A 6,933-nucleotide genomic window follows, 5' to 3' on the forward strand; every position below is an offset into this window, starting at 1 on the left:
TGCATTATCCACCAGGTATAACCTGGTCCTTGAGCAAAGACAATCCCACGAATGGGTTTGCCTGTACTCAAGGCAGGATTAATCCATACTGTCTTCCCCAACAAACCTCTGACATGGGCCACTGGGACTTTATCTCCATCCACTATATTAAGGGGCTCAGACTGGGCAGGACCTGCTCAGTTGGTGGAACCTCGAGTGTTAACTAACCAGGTGGCCCTTGCTAAATACTGCTCCCAGTTCTTGAAAGACCCCCCACCCAATGCTTTCAAAGTGGTATTTAACAAACCATTGTATCTCTCCACTTTACCTGCAGCTGGTGCATGGTAAGGGATGTGGTACACCCACTCAATGCCATGTTCCCTATCCCAGGTGTTAATAAGATTATTTTTAAAATGAGTCCCATTGTCTGACTCATTCCTTTCAAGAATACCATGCTTCCAAAGGACCTGCTTTTCAAGGCCCAGAATGGTGTTGCGGGCTGTAGCATGAGACACGGGGTGGGTTTCCAACCATCCCGTAGTGGCTTCTACCATGGTTAGTACGTGGCGCTTGCCTTGACGGGTTTGAGGCAGCGTGATGTAATCAATTTGCCAAGCCTCCCCATACTTGGACCACTGCCCCCCATACCAGAGGGGCTTCACCCGCTTAGCCTGCTTAATGGCAGCACACGTCTCACAGTCATGGATAACCTGAGAAATGCTGTCCATGGTTAGATCTACCCCTCGGTCTCGTGCCCACTTATAGGTGGCATCTCTACTCTGGTGGCCTGAGGCATCATGGGCCCATCGTGCTAGGAACAGCTCTCCTTTGTGCTCCCAGTCAAGATCTATCTTCAACTCCCCAATCTTTGCAGCCTGATCTACCTGCTGATTGTTTTGCTGCTCCTCATTAGCCCTGCTTCTGGGGACATGGGCATCTACATGGCGAACCTTCACAGGTAGTTTCTCTAACCGGGTAGCGATGTCTTTCCATTCTTCAGCAGCCCAAATTGGTTTTCCTCTATGCTGCCAGTTTGCTTCATTCCATCTCTTCAGCCATCCCCACAGAGCACTGGCTACCATCCAGGAATCAGTATAAAGGTAAAGTTTTGGCCACTTCTCTGCTTCAGCAATGTCCAGGGCCAATTGAACAGCTTTGAGTTCCGCGAGTTGACTCGATCCACCTTCTCCTTCGATAACTTGTGCAACCTGTCGTGTGGGGCTCCATACGGCTGCTTTCCACTTCCGGTTCTTTCCTACAATGCGACAGGAACTATCAGTAAAAAGAGCGTAACGTATGTCTTCTGCCGGCAGTTGGTTATACGGTGGAGCTTCTTCGGCATGGGTCACTTGCTCTTCTCCCTCTTCACCAGTGAGACTGAAGTTTTCACCCTCAGGCCAATTTGTAATTACCTCTAAAATCGCAGGATGATTTAGTTTCCCAATTTGGGCGTGCTGTGTAATGAGGGCTATCCACTTGCTCCATGTAGCACTGGTGGCATGGTGGGTGGAGGGAACCTTTCCTCTAAACATCCACCCCAGCACGGGTAGTCGAGGTGCCAGGAAGAGTTGTACTTCAGTACCAATCACCTCTGAAGCAGCTTGGACTCCTTCATAAGCAGCCAAGATTTCCTTCTCTGTTGGGCTGTAGTTAGCTTCAGATCCTCTGTAGCTCCGACTCCAGAATCCCAGTGGTCGGCCTCGGGTCTCCCCAGGCACCTTCTACCAAAGGCTCCAGGCTGCAGAGTAGAGCATGTTCTTCACATCTGGTCCCATCCTGAGTGGGCCAAGGTCTACTGCATGGGCAATTTCCTGCTTGATCTGGGCAAAAGCTTGTTGCTGCTCAGGGCCCAAATGGAAATCGTTCTTCTTACGGGTAACCAAGTAAAGAGGGCTCACAATCTGACTATACTCAGGAATATGCATCCTCCAGAAACCTATAGAACCTGAGAAAGCTTGTGTTTCCTTCTTATTGGTTGGTGGCGACATAGCTGTGATTTTGTTGATGACATCAGTAGGGATCTGGCGCCGCCCATCTTGCCACTTCACCCCCAGGAACTGGATCTCCCGAGCAGGTCCCTTAACTTTACTTAATGGCAAAGCTGGCTTCCAGGAGAATTTGGATGATTTTCTCTCCTTTCTCAAACACTTCTGCTGCTGTGTTTCCCCACACAATGATATCATCAATGTACTGTAAATGTTCTGGAGCCTCACTCTTTTCTAGTGTAGTCTGGATCAGTCCATGACAGATGGTGGGACTGTGCTTCCACCCCTGGGGCAGTCGGTTCCAGGTGTACTGCATGCCCCTCCAGGTGAAAGCAAACTGAAGCCTGCATTCTGCAGCCAGGGGGAATGGAGAAAAATGCATTGGCGATATCGATTGTGGCGTACCACTTTGCTGCCTTGGACTCCAGCTCGTACTGGAGTTCCAGCATGTCCGGCACAGCAGCGCTCAGTGGTGGTGTCACTTCATTCAATGCACGGTAATCCATGGTCAATCTCCATTCTCCTTCAGATTTACGCACAGGCCAGATGGGACTGTTGAAGGGTGAGTGGGTTTTACTAACCACCCCTTGGCTCTCTAACTCTCGAATCATCTTGTGAATGGGGATCACAGCATCTCAATCAGTTCGATACTGCCGGCGATGCACTGTCGAGGTGGCAACAGGTACTTGTTGCTCTTCTACCTTCAGGAGTCCTACTGCAGATGGGTTCTCTGACAGTCCAGGCAAGGTGTTCAATTTCTTAATGCCCTCTGCCTCCACAGTAGCTATTCCAAAAGCCCACCTGAGTCTTTAAGGGTCTTCGTAGTAGCCATTCCTGAGATAGTCTATACCCAGAATACATGGAGCCTCTGGGCCAGTCACAATCAGATGTTTCTGCCGCTCCTTCTTGGTCAGACTCACTTCAGCTTCCATCAGAGTCAATTCTTGTGATCCCCCCATCACCCCGGCAATGGAAATAGGTTCTGTTCCCACATATCCTGAAGGCATTAGGGTACACTGCGAACCAGTATCAACCAAAGCTCTATATTTCTGTGGCTCCGATGTACCAGGCCATAGAACCCACACCATCTAAAAGATTCGGTTTTCCCTAACCTCTACCTGGCTAGAGGCAGGGCCCCTCTAAGCCTGGTTATCCTTCTTTCCTGAGACATATGTCTTGGAGGTTCCTTCAAGGAGATCAGACAAATCATCGTCATCATTATGCCTGACAGTTCAACTATGGGCAACTGGAGCTGCTTCCCTTTTCTTACCTTCCTTCAATTCACGCACCCGTTGTGCCAGAGCAGCAGTAGACTTCCCATGCCATCTCCTCATGTTTTCTCCAGACTCGTGTAGGAAGAACCACAACTCAGCTCGTGGGGTGTACCTTCTCTCCCCAGCAATGGAACGTTTGCGTTGGATACCAGGGCCTCTAATTTGTGCAGCTGAGATTTGGAGGAGGTCCTCTTTAATCTCTTCCCTGGGTTTCTTACGACTTTCCTCTATTTTGTCTTCTAATTTCTGCAGTCGTGTTTCCACAGCTGCAATTCTGGCATGAGTCGGGCCATGTACAGCATCCGCATATGTTCGAAGATTCTTCGCCATATCGAGTACAGTCTCATATACCTCATCCCGCTTCATTATTGCTAGAGCAGAAGCGTATTCAGGTGGCCCAAGTCGCACAAGTTTCCTCCACATTACAGGTGTACACGGTACGAAGTCTGAATTCCTAGTTGTTATGTCATCTGAAAAAATGATCTCTATCACTACCATCTCCCTCAGGCGTTGGATCCCCTGTTCTATGGTCTTCCACCGTGTCTGCTGAATATAGAGGTCATCTGCACACAGGTATCTTTGTGCTACGCTGTCCAGGACCCGTTCCCAGAGGCTGTGAGGGCTAGCCCCCTTCATCATGCCTTGGTCGATCACAGGATCATGTGACAGGGATCCCAAATGCCTCGCTTCAGTGCCATCCAGAATGGTAGCCTCCCCTGCTGCATCGCAAAGGCGGACTAGCCAACTAATTATAGATTCATCAGACTGTCACCTATAACCCTTCCTTAGGCCTCGAAGGTCCTTCAGGGAGAAGGAATCAATATCGGCTCTGGAATCTGTGCCACTTGGTGTGGTTTCTGATTTTGGTGATGGTCCTTCTCTTGGATCATCATCATCATCCTCCACCCTTCGGTCAGTCTTGCTTTTGCACTTTCCACCTCTTGTATTAGCAGCAACAGCCATTGGTTGAGGCTTACTCTGTGGTTTAACTACTGGCCTGGAGCCTGGGATGTTGACTGCAGCCTGAGTGACTGGGATAGTAACTAACTTATCTCCCTGTTCCCTTTCCTCTATCTGCTGCCCTACAGTGTCTAGCAGGGTGCGATAAGCATGTGCCAGGGCCCAGCTCACTGCAATGATCCTTTCCTCCTTAGTGTTACCATGGCACCTCTCTTTCAGGTACTTTACCACCTCAGCTGGGTTCTGAATTTGTTCAGATGGAAAGTTCCAGTCTATAGGATCAGAAAACGCCTTTAAAATTCGGCCCATATCCTCCCATTTCTCACACCACTCAGGATTCCTCACCCTTGGTTTTACTCCTAAATCAGGAGTCTCACCAGCGCCTCTAGAAATCTCAGCCTTCATCTTATATAAACTGCAGACAGTATAAAGAAATCTTACTAAATTAAATGCCAGAAAGATGGTGTCCTTGGCAGTCAGGGAGAACCGAACATTTTCTAATAGAGATGTAAATAATTCAGAGGAGAAGAAGGAAAGCAAAAGCTGAAAAGCCTCCTCCCCTGCTTCTCCCCTAACAAACTGAGTACACAGCCACAACCACGAACCATACATTCCTGGAACCGATGGCAACATTTCTATAAACCTCTTGCAAATCATCACAACCAAGCCCAGCCCGATAAATATTCTGGTTAGTGCCCCTCTGCTACAAAAGCTACGCATTAGGGACAATACCGGAGCTATTTCTGGATAAGAAAATAAACCTAGGGACCACAAAGGTATTAAAACTCCAAAAAACCCTAATGACCAGAAATAGAGGCAGGCTTTCAATCCAAATGAGATTATAACTTCAAAAACAGACATACCAATGTACCCACGAAACAATTGAGACCAAAATATTATTTAGAATGAAGTTTTTTCCACTTTGTCTGGTCGACCGTCCCCATACGGGCCACCAAAAAATATTTGTCCTGGTTTAGGACAAATTAGGGGAAAATCTCCAAAGGAGCCCCTTAAAGGAAACAAACCTCCACAACTCTTCCCCCCTCCCCACCACAAGGTTCGGGAGGAATTTCTTCGGAGGAAAAGTGGAAAAAACTTGTTTATTAAGCAAGAACAAAAAAACAGTCCCCAACACAAGAAAAGCAGCCCGAGATGACAACAAACGTTTTCACCAGTCCAAGAGAGGTCAAACGGCTTGGGCAGTCTGCTGAGGAGGGTGCTGAGCTTCTCTGTCATGCAGACTCCGGAGGAGTTCCTTGACGTTCCCAAATCAAGGTCCGAAGCAGGTCCGATGTCTTCAGGGAAGGGGAGGAAGGAAGGAAGGGAAAAACAAAGATAGAAAAATGGCAAAATAAGGCAAGCAAAGAAAAAACAAAACAAAGGCAAGAGAGCAGAGCAAGCGAAGCGGGCCTAAAGCTAGCAGCAGCAAGCCAGAGCAAGCAGCCGGGGGAGGGACACGGCTATAGGCAAAACAATCTGAGAGCACGGGAACAGGAATACACAATTGGGATACAAAGCATGAAAATGTCCTGTCACCCCAGGACAGATATGAAAGAAAAAAGTGGCATCAGGGCACTTAGAGAAGTATAACTCCTGTAAAATTTTCTTTAGTAATTAATTTCTCTGCTTAATTCATTCAAACACCTAATTACTCTAAGGCAGATTTTGGAAATATCAAGGCAGACTTATTATTTGCCACAGGAGTAAGATATGTTTATATAGAGGAGAAGCCTGGTGGTCTGACAGGCTGTGTCTAAAATCACCATCGGTGTGCCTTGTGGTTGCATACAAGGGTTTATCTTCTGCCATGGTCCAGGCATTACATCTCTGCAGAAGCCATTCCTGTTCCCTTCTGGACTACTTCACTAATATTCCTCCCCTGGACTCTGTCCCAGGACCTTGGCCTAATTCAGAGCTGGGAAGGGGGTGTTTGTGTTTGACACTCACAGATGCATTTCCGCACCCACTGCCCTGTACTTTGCAAGCCCATCAGTGCTGACTGCACTGCTAACCGCCTGCCCTGAAAACTCCAGTGATCGAAGGGGGAAGGTCAGTCCGGTTATCATCTCCGTGTTCCCTCCAGCACAGAACTGTCCCCTATAATACCTTATTTACACGTGTTATGATTTATACAGCCCACCATGACTATCAATTAGCTCCCACAACTTTCAAGTTATTTTTCTGGCTTGGCAGAGCCTCCCTACCAGCATATGATTTTTGATGCTAAGTATGCTCTTTCATCTGTTCATTTTGTTTCCAATTGCTGTTGACTACACCTGGCAACTCTCTTCAAGTAAATCCTCCATTCCACTGATATTTCTTGAAAATGTTCTCTTTTCTTCTTTTCCCCCACTTCCTTTTAATGGTGCATTTTCATACAGTCTTTTAATGCATCTCCACAAATCAATACCACCACTTCCTTAAAATTTTTAATGGTTCTACTCTAATTTCCCATCAGTTTTTTATGGTCTTTCTTCTTCTGAGTCCTGCAGACAAAACCACCAGCAGCCTGTGCATCATAGTGCCAGCACCGGGTACAAAGGGACAAAGGGCCACCCAGACTCTGATACATTACTTTTGTACATAAAATTACAAATTGAACTGTTTTCTCTCTCTCTCTCTCTCCCTTTTTCTTCCCCCCCCTTTTTTTTTTCATTTTTGGAAGTGCTTACAAGCCTTCTCTGTTGGTTTTTTTTTTTTTTTCCTTTCCTGCATGTGGCTCCTTTCTGAGGCTT

The sequence above is a fragment of the Anomalospiza imberbis genome, chromosome Z, assembly GCF_031753505.1.
Source record: "Anomalospiza imberbis isolate Cuckoo-Finch-1a 21T00152 chromosome Z, ASM3175350v1, whole genome shotgun sequence".
NCBI lineage: Eukaryota > Metazoa > Chordata > Aves > Passeriformes > Viduidae > Anomalospiza > Anomalospiza imberbis.